This window comes from Rutidosis leptorrhynchoides, chromosome 3 (genome assembly GCF_046630445.1).
Source record: "Rutidosis leptorrhynchoides isolate AG116_Rl617_1_P2 chromosome 3, CSIRO_AGI_Rlap_v1, whole genome shotgun sequence".
Classification (NCBI taxonomy): domain Eukaryota; kingdom Viridiplantae; phylum Streptophyta; class Magnoliopsida; order Asterales; family Asteraceae; genus Rutidosis; species Rutidosis leptorrhynchoides.
In genome coordinates, this window is record NC_092335.1 from 412,058,389 (window position 1) to 412,078,388 (window position 20,000).

General features: G+C 35.4%; 1 non-coding gene across 1 annotated transcript; it reads right to left on the minus strand.

The window, feature by feature from the left end:
- Positions 1-1,079: 1,079 nt before the first annotated feature.
- Positions 1,080-1,186, minus strand: LOC139903253 (small nucleolar RNA R71). Its single transcript, XR_011778088.1, has one exon. It is a non-coding gene; the product is annotated as a small nucleolar RNA R71 (small nucleolar RNA).
- Positions 1,187-20,000: the final 18,814 nt, after the last annotated feature.

The following is a 20,000-nucleotide window of genomic DNA, read 5'->3' on the forward strand; positions in this document are numbered from 1 at the left end:
AGTTTTTAGACTTTTAAGTTTCGACGCTCTACTTTCTTATTATTGTTTTTCGACCTTTTATTTTTCGACATTTTTCGACGCACTCTTCTTCTTTCTCATTTCTACGCTCTAGTTTTTAGGACATAGAATTTTCTTTATTTTCTTTAAACTTCGACGAAAAAATTATTTTAAGCGGTTAAATTGATAGACATCCAAAATTTTCTGCTTCGTAGTAATAGTTGGATTTGTTAGTGGCTGATTTGTGGATTTTCTGACTTAAAGAATCCTGGCTCCCTGCTGCATCTTTTGGCTATTCGAAACGTGGGCAAAAGCAGAAAAGTCTATTAATTTGATAACTTATATAATTTTTATCTTTATAACTAATAGGATATTCAGTGAATGCACCGAGCAAAACGTTCACCACCTTTCATACGTTCACCACCTGTAACTCGATCAAGACATCTAGCCAATATTGTCGTCGTTGATTTTTCTTTAGAATCATCATCTAGTCGACCAAGTACTCCAATTCAAATTTCCGATAATCCATTTTTTGAACCCGACCTCACAATTGAGAACCCGGAGGATATTCAAGGGCAATTCAGAGATCCTGAACCACTAATCATTCCTCCTGAACCACAAATCATTCAACCAGAGATTGTCGAGGAAGAAACAATTAAATCAAAATCCTCTAGTGATTCAGATTCAACAACTCAATCATGGAAAATCCGGAACCTCTAAGTATGGAAGATCGAATGAGAGCTACACGCACTGGCCAAGGTCACGCAATTACTCAACCAGACATTAATGCGCCAGATTATGAAATCAAAGGACAAATCCTACACATGGTAACTAATCAATGCCAATTTAGTGGTACGCTAAAAGAAGATCCAAACGAACATCTTCGAACCTTTAATAGGATCTGTACTCTATTCAAAATCAGAGAAGTAGAGGATGAATAGATCTATCTCATGTTATTTCCCTGGACTTTAAAGGGAGAAGCCAAAGATTGGTTAGAATCGTTACCTGAAGGGGCGATTGATACATGGGATGTTTTAGTTGAGAAATTTTTTAAAAAATTCTTTCTGGCATCTAAAGCCGTGAGACTTCAAGGAGAAATTGTTACGTTCACACAAAAGCCAAATGAAACTCTATATGAAGCGTGGACAAGATTCGGAAAATTGTTGAGAGGATGTCCTCAACATGGTTTAGACACTTATCAAATAGTACAAATATTCTATCAAGGATGCGACATTACTACACGAAAAGACATCGACATAGCAGCTGGTGGTTCCATTATGAAGAAAACCGCAACTGAAGCTTACAAAATTATTGATAACACAGCCTCCCACTCACATGATTGGCACCAAGAAAAAGACATCGTTAGATCATCTAAAGCGGCTAGAGCCGATTCTAGCCATGACTTTGATTCCATTTTCGGAAAGTTAGATGCTTTCGAGAGACGAATAGAAAAGATGACTAAGGATATTCATGCAATACGAATTAGTTGTGAGCAGTGTGGAGGACCACATTTGACAAAAGATTGTGTCAGTTTTGAACAAACAATGAAACAAAAAGAGAATGTTTCATACATGAATCAAAGGCCTGGAAATAATTATCAACCGCCAAGACCAAATTACAACCAAAATTAGAATTATAACCGAAATATTCCATACAACAACTAACAAGGTCCTAGCAATCAACAAGTATCTAATAATACTTACAATCAGCAAAGACCTATTTTTCCAATTAAACCACCACAAACCGATGATAAAAAGCCAAATTTAGAAGATATGATGTCAAAGCTAGTTGAATCCCAAACGCAGTTTTTCACATCTCAGACACAAACTAATGAACAAAATGCTCAAGCATTTAGAAATCAACAAGCTTCTATTCAAAATCTGGAACAAGAAGTAAGCAACCTAGCAAGGTTGATAGGTGAAAGAAAACCGGGGAGTCTACCTAGCGATAAAAATGCTAACCCCCGAAATAAAACAGCTAAATCCATTTCCACGAGAAGTGGTATTACACTTAAACCACCTGAAATGCCTGTAATTTCTGATGACTCTATTCCTACTACACAGGCACCACAGCCTGAGCAAGAGAATGAAATAGAACCGGTAGTTAAAAAGGTTAATGAAGATAACAAACTTAAGGCTAAACCTTATGTTAAACTATACCAACCACCGCTTCCTTACCCAAGTAAAATGAGAAAAAGAAAGACTTGAAGCGCAATCCAAATTCTTGGATATGGTTAAACAAATAAATGTAAATCTTTCTTTCATTGATGTGATTTCAGGAATGCCAAGATATGCTAAATTCCTGAAAGATCTAATCACAAATAGAAAAAAATAGAAGAACTCTCGGCTGTTACAATGAATGCTAATTGTTCTGCAGTGCTGTTGAATAAGCTACCAGAAAAACTCTAAGATCCAGGAAGTTTCACAATTCCATATTTTCTGGGTAGTCTTAGTTCAATAGAAGCATTGGCAGACTTAGGTGCTAGTATAAATCTAATACCATATTCACTATACGCTAAACTAGACATTGGAGAATTGAAACCAACAAGAATAAGCATACAACTAGCCGATCGATCAGTAAAATATCCTAGAGGGATAATGCAGAACATGCTAGTTAAAGTTGGTACTTTAGTATTTCCAGTAGATTTTGTTATTCTTGACATGGAAGAAGATTCTCGAGTTCCTCTCATATTAGGAAGACCATTCTTAAACACAGCTAAAGCAATAATAGATGTGTTCGGTAAGAAACTGACCCTAAGTATAGAGGATGAGAGTGTTACCTTTTCTGTTGATAGAGCCATGTAACAACCACAATCTACAGATGATACATGTTATTATACTCAAACTATAGATTCACATGCAGAATTGTTAGAAGAATTTCCAGAATTACAAGGAACTGGAGAATGTTCTTTAGGAGAAGGAACTGAACCAATTGATGAAGCTGAAATGTTAGCCGTACTCATGGCTAATGAATACGAACCAACAGAAGAACTTCAAATGTTAAAAGAGGAAGACAGATACCGATACAAATCATCGATAGAAGAACCACTATTAGAGTTAAAGCCACTTCCAACCCATTGGGAATACGCTTATTTACATGGTGAATCTGAATTACCTGTAATAATATCGTCTTCTCTGACTGAAAATGAAAAATCTCGACTTATTTCTATGCTAAAAGCTCATAAACTAGTTATTGCATAGAAGATTCATGACATTAAAGGCATAAGTCCTTCGTATTGCACACATAAAATCCTTATGGAAGAAGGTCATAAAACATATGTGCAACGCCAACGAAGACTAAATCCTAATATGCAAGATGTTGTTAAGAAAGAAATAATTAAACTACTAGATGCAGGTTTAATTTATCCAATCTCTGATAGTCCATGAGTAAGCCCAGTTCAATGCGTACCTCAGAAGGGTGGGATGACTGTCATCACAAATGAAAAAGATGAGCTTATTCCTACTAGGACTGTAACAGGATGGTGAGTTTGTATTGATTATAGAAAATTAAATGACGCTACCAGAAAAGATCACTTTCCCTTACCTTTCATTGATCAAATGTTGGAAAGATTAACCGGAAATAGTTACTATTGTTTTCTTGACGGTTTCTCCGGATATTTTCAAATTCCAATCGCACCCAAGGACCAAGAGAAAACCACCTTCACGTGCTCTTATGGTACTTTTGCTTACAAACGCATGCCATTTGGACTTTGCAATGCCCCTGCAACCTTTCAAAGGTGCATGATGGCAATTTTTCACGACATGATAGAATAATGCATGGAAGTTTTCATGGATGACTTTTTAGTCTTCGGTGATTCTTTTGAAACATGTCTAGTTAATCTTGAACGAATGCTTATTAGATGCGAGCAATTAAATCTAGTACTTAATTGGGAGAAATGTCATTTCATGGTTAGAGAAGGCATCGTTCTTGGTCATAAATTTCAAAGGAAGAAATTGAAGTGGATAGAGCTAAAGTAGATGTAATTGCTAAACTTCTACATCCCATCAATGTTAGAGGAGTTAGGAGTTTTCTAGGGCATGCCGGTTTCTACCGACGTTTCATAAAAGATTTTTCCAAAATTGCCACTCCTATGAATAAACTCCTAGAAAAGAATGCTACATTCATCTTTTAGGATGAATGCATCAAATCTTTTAATATTCTTAAAGAAAAACTCACTAATGCGCCAATCATGATAACTCCAAATTGGAATCTACCATTTGAACTCATGTGCGATGCAAGTGATTTTGCAATGGGAGCCGTTTTAGGACAAAGAATTGAAAAACGACTTCAACCTATTTATTATGCTAGTAAGACGTTACAAGGAGCACAAACAAATTACATAACTACTGAAAAAGAACTCCTTGCTATTGTCTTTGCTTTTGACAAATTTCGTTCATATCTCGTTCTAGCTAAAACGGTGGTCTATATCGATCATTCTACTCTTAGATACCTATTTTCGAAACAAGATGCCAAACCACGATTAATCTGTTGGATCTTACTCTTACAAGAGTTCGATATTGAGATCCGAGATAAAAAGGGAGCAGAAAATCTCACAGCTGATCATCTTTCTCATCTTGAAAATCCTGAATTAGAAGTTCTAAATGAATCGGTCATACAAGATAACTTTCCTGATGAATATCTTTTGAAGATCGATTATAATGAAATTCCATGGTTTGCAGACTATGCAAACTACTTAGTATGTGGATTCCTTGAAAAAGGGTTGTCGTACCAAAAATGAAAGAAATTCTTTAGTGATATAAAACACTATTTTTGGGAAGATTCACATTTGTTTAAAAGTTGTCCTGATGGAATAATACGCCGATGTGTATTCGGAGATGAAGCTAGTCAAATCTTAAACCATTGTCACACAGGACCAACATGAGGGCATTATGGGCCTCAACTCACAGCAAGAAAAGTCTACGACGCTGGATTCTATTGGCCAACAATTTTCAAAGACGCACACCTTCTTTGTAAATCCTGTGATGCATGTCAAAGGGCCGGAAAAATGAGTCAACGTGATGAAATGCCACAAAATGTCATTCAAGTATGTAAAGTATTTGACGTTTGGGGTATTGACTTTATGGGTCCATTTCCAAAATCTCATAATAATCTCTACATTCTCTTTGCCATTGATTATGTATCTAAATGGGCGGAAGCACAAGCTCTCCCAACTAACGATGCACGAGTTGTAGTCAACTTTTTAAAACGTCTTTTTGCAAGGTTTGGAACACCGAAAGCTTTAATAAGTGATCGGGGTACTCATTTTTGTAATAATCAACTTGAGAAAGTTCTTAAAAGATATGGAGTAACTCATAAAATCTCAACCACTTATCATCCACAAACAAGTGGACAAGTTGAAAATACCAACCGAGCTTTAAAACATATTCTAGAGAAAACCGTAGGATCAAATTGGAAGGAATGGTTCATGAAATTGGAGGATGCACTCTGGGCTTTTAGAACAGCCTACAAAATTCCAATTGGCACCACACCTTTTAAACTCGTTTACGAAAAAGCATGTCACCTTCCAGTAGAAATTGAGCACAATGCATTTTGGGCTTTAAAGACATGTAATCTTGATTTACATGAAGCCGAATGTCTACGGTTAAGTCAACTAAACGAATTAGAAGAATTAAGACATGAGGCATATGAAAATTCGTTAATCTATAAGGAAAGAACAAAGAAATGGCATGATAAAAGAATCAGAAGTTCAAAAGAATTTAAGGAAGGAGGCAGAGTTCTTCTTTTCAATTCAAGATTCAAGCTATTTCCTGAAAAATTGAAATCAAGATGGTCTGGACCATTCATAGTCAAAAGAGTTTTCCCGTACGAAACAATAGAGTTAATAAATTCAAACGGAATTGAATTTAAGGTTAATGGTCACAGAGTTAAATATTACATAGATAATCCAATGGAAATTGAAGATGAAGTTAATCACAATTTCGACACCACAACTAACTAAGTGTGGGAAGATTCGAATCTTTAAGGGTAATATGAATTTTTTTTAGAATTAGATGTTCTTTTTTCGTGTAGTTTTCGAGAATGGAATCCGAATGGTCTTTCCCTAGCAGACCCTAAATAACTAGTCTTCTTCCTCCATTCTGAATTTTTATTTCTTTTAGGTTTTACGATATGAAGAATTCCTTTGATCTGAACCATGGTCTACTACTACACGTTATGATTACTAAACGTAATAATAACATCTTTCCGAGTGAACTGGTATCATTCATAAGAGGCAAAATGGACGAAGTGAGGAAAGAACTCAGGAAAGATCATCATAAGATACATTTTGGTAAAGGAAAATCAAAATCCGCAACAAAAAGAAGAGCACGACACCTTGAAAGATGTCATAAATGCGGAAAATGGTCACACGAAGGGAAATGTTCGAACAATCAAACACATTCCAATACCGAATTCGTTACTCTATGCAGAGAAGGACCATTCATATGTTTAGAAGAAAAGTTATTGAAGAATCGAGGTTACGCCTATGTAGCTATGGAAAACCGAATCGAACGACTCTCTTATGAGTCGACTAAAGCATGTCTCTGAGAATTCTATCTCACAGGTAAGTATGTACAGTTTTTATTTGTTTTTATTTATTGCTTTTAACCTTTTGATAATAAACGCTGAATCATTGGCTATAAAGTATTAAATTGATATTCAATAAAATTAGGTATGCGAAACCGAAATTATTGATATCATACAAAAATTTAATGCATCACTGCAAAATTTACCATTTATTCATAAGGTATAAATATCTTTAATCAATCAATCCAAAATATTTCAAAAAATCGTCAGGAGTAAAACTAGGTAATATAGCCGAAATTACTTTACCCAAAAGAGGGACGTATATTTTTGTTAATATTTGATTGATTAAAGTGGGATAAAAGACCAAAAAGATTTTTATTTTTATTTTTACCTTGTTTTTAAAAAAAATTAATATATACCTATATTATTTTCAAATCTAAGATTGTAAAATTAATGTATATAAATATTATTAATATTTATATGAAATTTTATGCATTTTAAATTTAAGTTTGGTGTGAATTTAAAAACAAAATTTACTTTATTTCATTAAGTTAAAAAAAAATGATTTATAAAATTCACCGTGAGTTGAAGACTAGGTCGTTGAACCGAAATTGCTTTACTCGAGGGCGGGACGAGAAATTTTATTATCATTATTTTTAATTTTATTGATCTAAAGTATGCCAAAAACATTGTAAAAATCCAAAAATCTTTTCTTTTAATATTGATCTAAAGTATGCCAAAAACATTGAAAAAATCCAAAAATCTTCGCTTTTAAAACAATCGCTTTAATGACAAATTTTAAAATTTTGTCGAGGGACGGACTAGGTAAACTTACCGAAACGCCCACAATCTAAGGAAACAAAATTTTAAAAATTAATTAATTAATTATTTTAATAGTTAAAGGAGTTAAAAAAAAAAGCCGCACTTGCGGAGCTTTTTGGGGTCCCCACATCCCCAGTCGCGGAGCTCTAAATTTCCAGACCAGTTAAATTGGTCGACAGACCAGTCCACACACACCCATCCCATATTTTCTGCGAAAAACACACACAAAACACTTTAAATTTCGCGATTTTTCACCATAAATCATTAAATCTTTCATAAAAACATGTTCAGAAGAATCCTACCAAGAAGTTTTTCAAGGAGATCGGTAATTTCTACATCTAAACACTCTTTAATCCAGATTTTAAGTGTTCTTGAGCATATTTTAACCTAAGTTGATTTTGATGAATTCTAGCTTAATTATGTTTAAATTGTTTGTATATTATGCTTGTATAACCTAGATTGATGCTATTTAACATGATTAGAAGCCTCAAACTTCAAATTTTGAGTAATCTAGGGTTTGTGTTCTTGAGCAAAATTGGGGCTTTTTGATATAAATGGGTTATGGCCGAGTTTTGTTGTTAATTCATGCTTAATTAAGTAGTGTAACATGTTTAGGTTGTTAAATGATCAAAACTTTGATCCTAAACATGATTTTTGAGCAAGATTGTTGACTTTTTAAGTCAAAAATGCATGAACTTGATATAATTGACATGAATGCCATTTGGAACCTGTTTAAATGCTATAATGATTATTTTTGACATGTTTTAGAAGATGAATGCTTAGAAACATTGTATACATTTTGATATATGTTTATTTGTAAAAGTGTAGAATTGTTAATTTTATGAAATTGTGTATAAGTTTAATATTGTTTAAACATGTCATTATAATTGTTTTGATTCTGCCAACACTAATGCATATTTGGATGCACAAAAAAAATTGTGTTTAATGTGTTTTGCAGACTGAAAGGGGTGAATCTTCATCCGCATCTCAGGCTTACAATGCTCCTCCTGAGAATGCAGACGAACAGGAGATTAACGACCAATATAGGTAAAACCTACCGCATCAATTCATTTCATATTCAAATATACAATTGGCAGATTTACACCCTAATTTAAGATTTGACAGACATTGGATAGATTATTCAAAATATCATAGGAACTTACACATTCTTCAGTCAAAGAATGTTGAAGTACCCAGGGTGATAGATTGGGAACCGTTAGAAACAGTGGGATTAGCCGAGCTAATTAGAGAATTACTTACACAAAGGTATGGTAATTCTGCTTTTAATGATTGTGAACGATTATTCAATATACATAGGCCTGTATATAGAGAATGGTGTGTGGAATTATTATGTAGTGTTGAAATAAATGATCGGGTAGCTACCTTAACCGATCGGAGCTTTATTAGATTTTTGTTAGGAGGTGTGATGCGCCATATGTCTCTATTAGATATGGCTCAGGCTTTGTATATATATACGCCTGAGGAGCTAGCATCTACTGATTGTCAAAGGTTCATAATTAATGGTAGGAGGGTTGATGAACATTTTGATATGAATGGAATATGGAGTAGAATGACTAGCCATAACCAATTTCGTGGGGGATATTACTCTTATACTGATATTAATAGAGCTGAGCTAAGAGTGATCCATAGGTTTTTAGCAAACTCGATTACACAGCGAGGTAGGAACAAAGAGAAGGTAAATGAAAATGATTTATTTTACCTCATGTGTATTCAAGACCCACAGAGCGTTGTGAGTATACCTTATTGTGTGGGTTATTATTTATCGGTAATGGTTAGGGGTATGCGAAATAATAGTATAATAGGAGGTGGTATCTTTATTACTTTAATTGCTGAGTATCTCGGTGTGGATAGAAGTCACGGGGGATTATTAATTGCAAAACCAGAACCCCGTGATAGAATTGGTTTGCAAGTATATCATGGTGCAAAGGTTTTAAAGAAACGACATAACGCTGCAGCACCAAATGATGGCAATCATCCACAGGTAGAAAGAGATCAGGAGCAAGGTAATGTGGGAGGAGGGATTCAGATGACAGAAATGTAAATTTTTTTGGCCCAAAATGAGTATGAAATGGCTAGACAACGAGCATTTGCAGATTGGCAATATCATCAAAGCCAAATCATAAGCCATTGTGCCTACAATAACACAAACTACATTCCTACTCAACCGGCCATATTTCCTCCCTGGACTATACAGACCCGACCACCGTTCCCTACATATAACCCAGCTCAAGCATTCTACAGCACTTACGGCTATGAATGGAATCCCTACTGGAACCATCCTCATCAACCGTAATTTTCTTTTATTTCTATTTTTATTTATTTTGTAACTTGTAATTTTATACTTCTAATATTTCTTTTGATACTGTAATAGTTTTTATAATTTTATAACTTTTATTATTATATTTTAATAATTTTTGAATGTGGGGTGATATTCCAAACTTCAAAAATATGTATATATATTTGTATTTTATCTCATGTACACAACAGGGTAAAACAGAGCACTTTCAAAGACTGGCATTAAGTTCAGCAAAAGCAACTAATTTTGACGACAAGATGCAAAATATATGTGAAATAACAACCGCAGGAATGAACAAATGATGTGCACCATTTATCATTCAAACAAACAACAATATGTTTGGAAACTTTGGTAAATTTTAATCATTTTTCTACGCTAATCACCCTCAATAATTTAAATTGTTACTGATTTCTTGCAAATGAGAGCATTGCAAGATCTTAAGTGTGGGAAGGGATTAAATTCTTTCAGATTTTAAAGGTTTGACTTATACACTTGGTTTAATAACTACCGTTAAAATACTAGTAACGCAGTAGTTGTATTATAATCTAGTGCTCTCTGATAATAAAGAACAGCCCTAGTCTTATATACTGACTACCCACTTCTAGTAAAAATTTTAAAATTTTTCAAATAAATGAATTCAAAATCTCGTTTATACATATTTATGAACGATAAAACTAGGTGTTAACACCGAAATTATTGTTACCTCGGAAAGGACATAAATTGAGAAACAACCCAAAATGCTTGAATTCATTTAAAATGGAATAGAAGAGAATAAAAAGGCAAAGAAAGAAAAATAAAAGCCAAGTGTGGGAAAAATTTACCAAGTTATTTAAAACATATATCACATATTTTTGTACAAATAATTGAAGATACTTTTGTTTTGGATGATATTAATCAGTTTTACCCAGCTTATTATAATATAAATGGAATTTAAAAGGAAGTAAAGTCTTCCAAGAAAAAGACACGCGCTTCTTGATTTAGGTTAGGAAGTTGTCGTCCAAACCAGTTGTAGAGTCTACGAAAAACCTTGAAAAGTTTTCTCGAAAATTAGCTGGAAATCCACGGACCTCAGCATCAAACAGGGTCGCCAAGTGGTCAGACTTATCCTAACCATGAGAGGATCTGTCTCGTACAATAGGGAGTACCGTGCAAATTAGCTTATAAGACTAATGAATCATATCCCCCAGAAAGGATAATCTCCTTAAAGATTAAAAATCAGCTTTTAAGCCTGATATTACTCAATCCTTGAGATTGACTTTTAAAGATTGAGAATTACAAACTCATGGAATTCAATGACATCTAAACTCGAGCTTGAACGAGAAAATATTTTGATCAAAATTACAAACCATTTTGTTTTCTAAAAACCCATTTTCAATGCGTTCATTACCATTGAACGTAAAATCCTAGAAATTCACCTGGAATTCATTAGGTCACTTGAACCAAATCGGGTGCCAACCGTAAAAACAGTGGTTGCATAGCATGGTCGAAGACAGGACCTTGTTCCAGACCGAAAAACTATAGGGTGATCTTACTATTGCTCCTACAAAGGATAGTAATTGCATCTGACACGTTGTGGACCATGAACATATGCATGTCATTAGACATTGCCTTAACAGTTGCTTGTTCAACGCTTTCCTTTACAACCGAACGGTAGTTTACTGAAAGGTAATATACGGAGTAAGTATACTAGACGTGTTGCTTTTCTAATAAAAGGTTAGCAAGTGGGTGACACAAAATCGCAAGTTTTGAGCTAAAATTTTCAAATCTGAAACCCACAAAACCCACAAAAACAATTTGCGAACACCGGTGAAGGGTTATTCCGGAAAACTTATCTAGGGTAAAAGCTAGATTGAATTTTCAAAAGATCAAATGTTTTCATAAAGATCCAATTTCCTAAAAGGATCTAAATTTTTATAGTCATGTGGGACTGTAAACCACATCGTTACTACCATTGTTCATACCGCCGTATTAAAATCACTGATGTACAAAGTGTGAAGAATAAAGAAGTTATTCTAGTAAAGTTATATTCAAGTTCTATATTGCTTGAGGACAAGCAACGCTCAAGTGTGGGAATATTTGATAATGCTAAAAACGAACACATATTTCATAGCATTATCCTTCAAGAAAGACAAGCTTTTAGTTGCAATTGTTCTATTTTCAAGTAATATTCGTTTAAATAATAAAAGGTGAAGATAAAAGATAGATTCGACGATTTGAAGACGCAAACGACCAAAAAGCTAAAAAGTACAAAGTACAATCCAAGTGGTTCAATTTATTGATGAGAAACGTCTCAAAATTACAAAAGTACAAGCCGCAAAACGCAAAGTACAAGATATTAAATTATATGAAAAGGCGTTCGAAAATCCGGAATCGAGACATGAACCAACTTTCAACGTGCGACTCAACGGAGCTAAAATTACAAGTCAACTATGCACAAGAATATATTATATATAATTAATTATATATATATATATATATATATATATATATATATATATATATATTATATATTATATATTATTTTAATCAAAGCAGCCCACGTTTAATTCATTTGGTGAGCTGGAATCCGAAGCTCCGCACTCGCGGAGCTGTGAGGCACAAAACCTCCGCACTCGCGGAGATGTACAGTTCAAAGTGGGCCTATAAAAGGCCGCGCATTCTGCTCGATTCATCACACCTTTTTCTTTTCCTTTCTCATATCATATACGATATATATATATTTATATTTTATAATTAAAATTTTAATTTAAGTTTAATAATAATAAGGTTATAGTGGCGAATGTTTTAAGGTTTGTAAGTCGAAATTCTGTCCGTGTAACACTACACGATTAATACTCATTGTAAGTTATGTTCAACCTTTTTAAATTAATGTCTTGTAGCTAAATTATTATTATGCTTATTTAAGCCGAAGTAATCGTGATGTTGGACTAAATATTAAGACGGGGTTATTGGGCTTTGGACCATAATTGGGGTTTGGACAAAAGACCGACACTTGTGGAAATTGGACTATGGGCTATTAATGGGCTTTATATTTCTTTAACTGAATGATAGTTCGTTAATTTAATATAGAGATTTACAATTTGAGGTAATTATAAATAACCACATACCCTCGATCGGACACGATGGGCGGGATATTTATAAATACTAATAATCGTTCATTTAACCGGACATGGGAATGGATTAACAGTCAGTGGACTCATTAAAATAGGGGTGGATTACATACAAGGACACTTTGTGTAATTGTTAACAACGTATTAAAACCTTGGGTTACACGCAGTCGATAACCTGGTGTAATCATTAACAAAGTATTAAGACCTTGTTACAGTTAAAGTCCCCAATTAGTTGGAATATTTGACTTCGGGTATAAGGGTAATTTGACGAGGACACTCGTACTTTATCTTTATGACTGATGGACTATTATAGACAAAAACCAGATGGACATATCGAATAATCCAGGACAAAGGATAATTAACCCATGGTAATAAATTAAAATCAACACGTCGAACATCATGATTACGGAAGTTTAAATAAGCATAATTCCTTTAATTTATATCTCATCGTACTTTTATTTACCGTCATTTTATTTATCGTCATTTTATTTATCGTACTTTAAATTATTGCACTTTTATTTATCGCACTTTTATTTATCGTCATTTACTTTACGCTTTAAATTAAGTTATATTTAATATTTAATATTTTACATTAGGTTTTAATTGTGACTTAAGACATAAAATCGACAAACCGGTCACTAAACGGTAAAAATCCCCTTTTATAATAATAATAATATTACTTATATATATTTTTATACAAATATAGTTTAAAATAAATATAGCGTTAGACTCAGCTAGCTCCCTGTGGAACGAACCGGACTTACTAAAAACTACACTACTCTACGATTAGGTACACTGCCTATAAGTGTTGTAGCAAGGTTTAGGTATATTCATTCAATAAATAAATAAATAACTTGTGTAAAATTGTATCGTATTTAATAGTATTTCTTAATAAAATTAATAGTATTTCGTACTACACCTCGCACACATCAACTCGCACCTTCCGAAATGCAAGAGTTGCAGAGTCAACTACAAGAACTATTAGATCGTAGAGTGATCCAACCAAGCTCTTCGCCTTGGGGCGCACCTATTTTGTTTGTAAAGAATAAGGACGGATCTTTTCGCATGTGTATTCATTACCGCGAACTCAACAAGTTAACAATCAAGAACCGGTATCCCCTTCCCAGAATTGACGATCTATTTGATCAGCTGCAAGGATCCAGCATTTACTCTAAGATCGATTTGCGATCCGGTTATCACCAGTTGAGGGTGAAGGAGAGCGATGTACTTAAGACTGCATTCCGAACTCGTTATGGTCACTATGAGTTCCTGGTAATGCCATTCGGTTTAACCAACGCACCTGCCGTGTTTATGGATCTCATGAATCATGTATGCAATCCGTACCTGGAAAAGTTCGTTATCGTCTTCATAGATGATATCCTCATCTATTTCAAGAGCGAAGAAGAACATGAGCAACATCTTCGACTTGTGTTTAAACTCTTGAGACAAGAGCAACTCTACGCCAAATTCTCCAAGTGTGAATTTTGATTGAAGGAAGTTCAATTTCTTGGGCATGTTGTAAGCGATCAGGGTATCAAAGTCGACCCCGCAAAGATCGAAGCCATCAGGAAGTGGGAAACCCCCACTACTCCTACTCATATTCGCCAATTTTAGGCCTCGCCGGTTATTATCAAAGGTTCATTGAGGGTTTATCTCTGATTGCACGCCCATTAACCGCATTGACTCACAAAGGAAAGAAATTCATTTGGCCGGCCGAATAAAAGTCGGCATTCCAAACCCTAAAGCAGAAGTTAACCTCCGCACCTATCTTATCCCTTCCCGAAGGTAGTGACGAATTCGTTGTGTATTGCGATGCCTCGAAACATGGTTTTGGGTGTGTATTGATGCAACAAACGAAGGTTATTGCTTACGCCTCTCGACAACTGAAGATTCACGAGCGAAACTACACGACTCACGATCTCAAACTTGGTGCCGTTGTCTTTGCACTCAACTTGTGGAGACATTACCTTTATGGAACCAAGAGCACTATCTTCACTGACCACAAAAGCCTCCAACACATATTCGATCAGAAGCAACTGAACATGAGACAGCGACGGTGGATCGAGACGTTGAACGATTATGATTGTGAACTCCGTTACCATCCTGGCAAGGCAAATGTTGTAGCCGATTCCTTAAGTCGAAAGGAGAGAATGGTACCTCTTCATGTCCGAGCCTTGAACATCACTATCCATTCGAATCTCAATAGCCAGATCTGCGTAGCTCAAGATGATGCTCTCAAGGAGGAGAATATTTCTCATGAGTACTTGAACATTCTCGTCTCTCGATTTGAAGTCAAGGAGATTGGACTCTGATATTTCGCTAGAAGGATTTGGGTGCCTAGTTATGGGGATTTACGAAGCCTTATTCTAGACGAAGCCCACAAGTCAAGATATTCGATACATCCAGGAGCCGGTAAGATGTACCACGATCTCAAGCAATAGCATTGGTGGCCTAATCTTAAAAAAGATGTTGCTATTTATGTTGGGAAGTGTTTGACCTGTTCGAAGGTTAAGGCCAAACATCAAAGGCCATCTGGGTTACTTCAGCAACCAGAAATCCCACAATGGAAGTAGGAAAGGATAACGATGGACTTCATTATGAAACTACCGAAGACGGTAGGCGGATACGATACCATCTGGGTTATTATTGACCGTCTTACCAAATTTGCTCACTTCCTAGCCATGAAGGAAAGTGATACGATGGACAAAATCGCGCAACTATACATAAAGGAAATTGTATCTCGTCATGGTGTGCCCTTATCGATTATTTCAGACTGAGATACCCGTTTTGCTTCTAGATTTTAGCGTTCCTTGCAAGAAGCCTTGAGAACACGTCTCGACATGAGTACCGCATATCACCCGCAGACCGACGAACAAAGAGGACGCACGATTCAAACTTTGGAGGACATGTTGCGCGCTTGTGTTATTGATTTCGAAAAAGCTTGGGAAAAGCATTTACCGCTAGCCGAATTTTCTTACAACAACAGCTACCATTCGAGTATTAATGCTGCACCTTTCAAAGCATTGTACGGCCGCAAATTCCGTTCTCCTATTTGTTGGGCCGAAGTGGGTGAAAAGCAAATCACCGGACCCGAGCTAATCCATGAAACAACCGAGAAGATTGTTCAAATTCAAGCGAGGCTCAAGACGGCCCGTGACCGTCAAAAGAGCTATGCCGATCTTAAACGTAAGGATTTCAAATTTCAAGTGGGTGACCGCGTAATTTTGAAATCGCACCTTGGAAAGGTGTAATCCGTTTCAGAAAGCGTGGAAAGTTAAATCTGCGATACATTGGTCCTTTTGAAATCTTGGAGCGTATTGGACCCGTTGCTTACCGTTTGGATCTTCCGACGCAATTGAGCTCCGTTTATCCTACCTTCCACGTATCAAACTTAAAGAAGTGTCTTGCTGAACCAGAACTTGTCATACCACTAGAAGAGCTTATGATTGATGACAAACTCCACTTCATAGAATAACCTGTTGAAATCATGTACCGTGAGGTTAAGAATTTAAAGCACAACAAGATTCCGATCGTCCGAGTCCGATGGAATGCAAAACAAGGACCTGAGTTTACTTGGGAATGAGAGGATCAAATGATGCAGAAGTATCCTCACCTATTCCTGACTCCACCATCTACCTCAGCTTAAATTTTGGGATGAAATTTTCTTTAACATGTAGGTAATGTAACGACCCGACTTTTCGACTTTTAATTATATTTATTACTTTCACGAAACTGCGTATTTGTGCGTACTGATTTAAATTATATTATGGGATCATTAATTATGTTAACTACTTTTGTTAATGTCCTATAACGTGTTTTTAAGTGCTTAATCACATAACATGATCCTTGATTACATTTATGACCGTTAGTGTCACTTATTGTTTAAAACGAGCTACGTACTTAGTACACGTTAAACTTTTTTCATAATTGGAATATTATGACTACGTAAACATAATTGTTATCCATTTATGACAATTATTTGGCTTTATGGTTCCTTAATTATGCTTAGTGTTTACTAATGCTTACTAGTTAGTTTTAATGGACTTAACACCTTAATGGACCTAGCTTATTAAAGGCCCAACCTACTTAACTTAATGGACTCACCTAATGGACTAATTAATGGACTAACTAGCCCATGAAACATAAGACAAAACCCATTAGAATATAAGACAAAGTTTAAGCATGCTAGTGTACTAATACTTACACATTTTAACATTATGTCTCATGCCACCCAACATTAGCCTACACCATCATGTACTACCACCCATGCCAAGCAAATGGTCTCCCCAACCCCATGCTTGTGACCGTCCGCTAGGAGTACCTACACCACCACCATTTGATTTTTTTAAACAACTCATTTCATTTCAAAAACACACACTCTTTTACTCTCAAGTTTCTCTCTAGATTTTCTCTCTAAAACACTTGAAGAACTTGAAGGTTTAAACTCTATTTCTTTCCTTTTTTTGCTTCTAAAATCGTAATCATCATCATCTTTATTATTCTTGAATTTTGGTTTTTGTAACTAAAATCCTTATGTTATCTTGCATTCTTTAATTACTTGTATGATAAAGAATCAAGAACAAGGATCAAAGCTTTGTAACTTTTGGTTCTACATGCAACTTGTAATGATCTAAGGATCAATTACTTTAAGATCCTCTTTATGTTCAAGTATTGGAACTTTAAAGTTCACTTTATGAAGATTCAAGCTTGTAACTTGATATCTCTCTATGTAAAGAATCCAAACTTGAACTTGTTTATTTTTAACTTTAAATTTATCAATTATGCTTATGAAATTCAATTATTATATGATCCTTGGTCAAAGATTTACTTGTTAACTTTGATCTCATGTATCTTGTAACCAAAGTCTAACTTTGAAGGTTCAAGAACAAGAAAGTTTAAGCTTCCTAGTTTATAACTTTCACTCATTTAAAGATGATCTAAGTTAAGTAACTTATGGTCATCTAACTTGTTAAAACAAGAGTTCATTAATTTGTGTTCACTTTACTTTACAAGACCTAAGTTTCATAATTTATGTTTGTGTAAAAGTGAAAGTCTAAGTGTTATGACTTAGGGTTTCACCAAGAACATGAGATCTATACTTTTTAGTCTAAGGTCTTTAATACTTAGCTAAGATCTAAGTTCCATGACTTAAGATATTTCTTATTTAGTTTGATTCAAAGTTTATAGTTTAGTAGAACTTGTATTTGTGTTGAAACTAAGAAATTGATGTAACTTTAGTTCATCACCTTGCTCAAATTCTCACATGAGTTGTGTTTTATTTCTTAGTCTTGACTTTGTGTGTTGATGGTTAAACCTTGTTAAAGTGATGCCAAGACATCAAGAGTTGTACACTTGAGGCTTATACGCATCAAGGATGAGAACCGTGATGAGCATCAAACACCAAGGAACCCACTGAAGCACTTGTTTGCTGTTTTTCAGGGTCTGATCAGACCCCTGGGCTTCTGTAAAAGTTGATTTCCAGATAGTTTGGTTCGATTAGATAAATTTTTGTTTAAGACTCGCCTAAATTCGATATACGGTTTGGGATTTATAGCCTCCCGAAAGTCACTACGCCCTTGTAACGACGTACTGAAAAATTCTGACCTACTTGTGCTTGAACCGTCGCCACGGTCAAACGACATCGAGTTAGGTTCTGAAAATTGGAGAGCGGTTAGAGGACTCACATACGGAGCCTTGGCCACTGGTTTTGTATCATTTCAGTTTGTATAGAGGTCGTAGCAGCTGAACAAAGTCAGCCTTTGTTTTGATCTCTATTCTTGATTAAGAACTTACTTTACTTTTTACGTACGATGATGATGCCGATGATACTTAAGACTTAACTTACGTACTTTTAAACCCTTTGGAACGATTTACTGACTTAGTAACTTTTGACTTAGGTTGAGGACCTTTCGGACCGACTTACTTGCTTACTTACCTCGTATCGACTTTTACCGCACTTTCACTGTGAGTTATAGCTCCCTTTTTACTTTAACTATTTTTGGGACTGAGAATACATGCGCTTTTTTTATGTTTTACTTACTAGGCACGAGTACTTAAACTTTATGTATGTGTGGGTGATATAATGGCATAAACTTTCCCCTTAGCTCGGTAATGTTTAGTCATTGGTTTTGAACCGGTGAACGCGAATCTTAGATATTGATCCATAGGGTTTGACATCCCCACTCGGGCTAGTCACTCTAGCATTTAACGGGTGTTTAATACTTCGAGAACCTACGCACTCGCCAAGTGTACTTTTAGGGGGTGATATTTACGTAAGTTAGTTACCAAGTGCCCACGGTTAAGCATATACTTTTCATACTGTTTTGAATACGAAATCTCGTGGCCTACATTACATTACTGTTACAATTAAACTATAGCTCACCAACATTCGTGTTGACATTTTAAAGTATGTTATTTCTCAGGTGCTTAGACGTTTGTTGCTTCCGCTGTATTAGTCTCGTTGTTGTAGACCTGCTGTGTTAGACTTCCGCTGCATTGCTTAGAGATGTCTCAATTACGAAACTTTTACTTTGCATTCATAACTTATGTTACATTTGAACAATGGCTTTGTAATGAACTTTGTGTCACGTATTTATGTTAATGCTTTCTATTCGTAGAAACACGCTATCTTTTGTAAAACGTTATCTTTTCATGAATGCAAACTTGTTTTAAAACAGCATATAGTATTGTAACCATGTAATGGACCTGTTGTTGATGATCCATACACGTTGATTTTGTACGGGGCATCACACTAGTAATGGGAAATGTGAATGGGACGAAAGTAAGGGAAAAGGTTTTGACCAGAACACTGCTAAGAGGTATGAGAATTTTAAGGGAAACAATGACTCGAGGAACCCTAACCCGAACCCTAGCTCCAACCCTAACTACAAAGGTACCCTTCTCCAGTGTAAGAGATGTTATAAGCATCACACTAGATACTGCAACGTAGTGTGTGAGAAGTGCAAAAGGACTAGACATGTCGTCAGAGATTGTAAGATCACCACCCCAGCTGTGAGGACAAACCCGGATGGGCTAAGGAAGTGCTTTGAGTGCGGTCAGCAGGGCCACTTTAAGAATGAATGTCCTAACAAGAAGAAGGAAGGCGGGCCAGCACGTGGAAGAGTCTTCAACATGAATGCCAGAGATGCCCGTGAAGATCCTGAATTAGTCACAGGTACATTCACTATCAATAACCTATTAGCTTCTGTCTTGTTTGATACTGGTGCCGA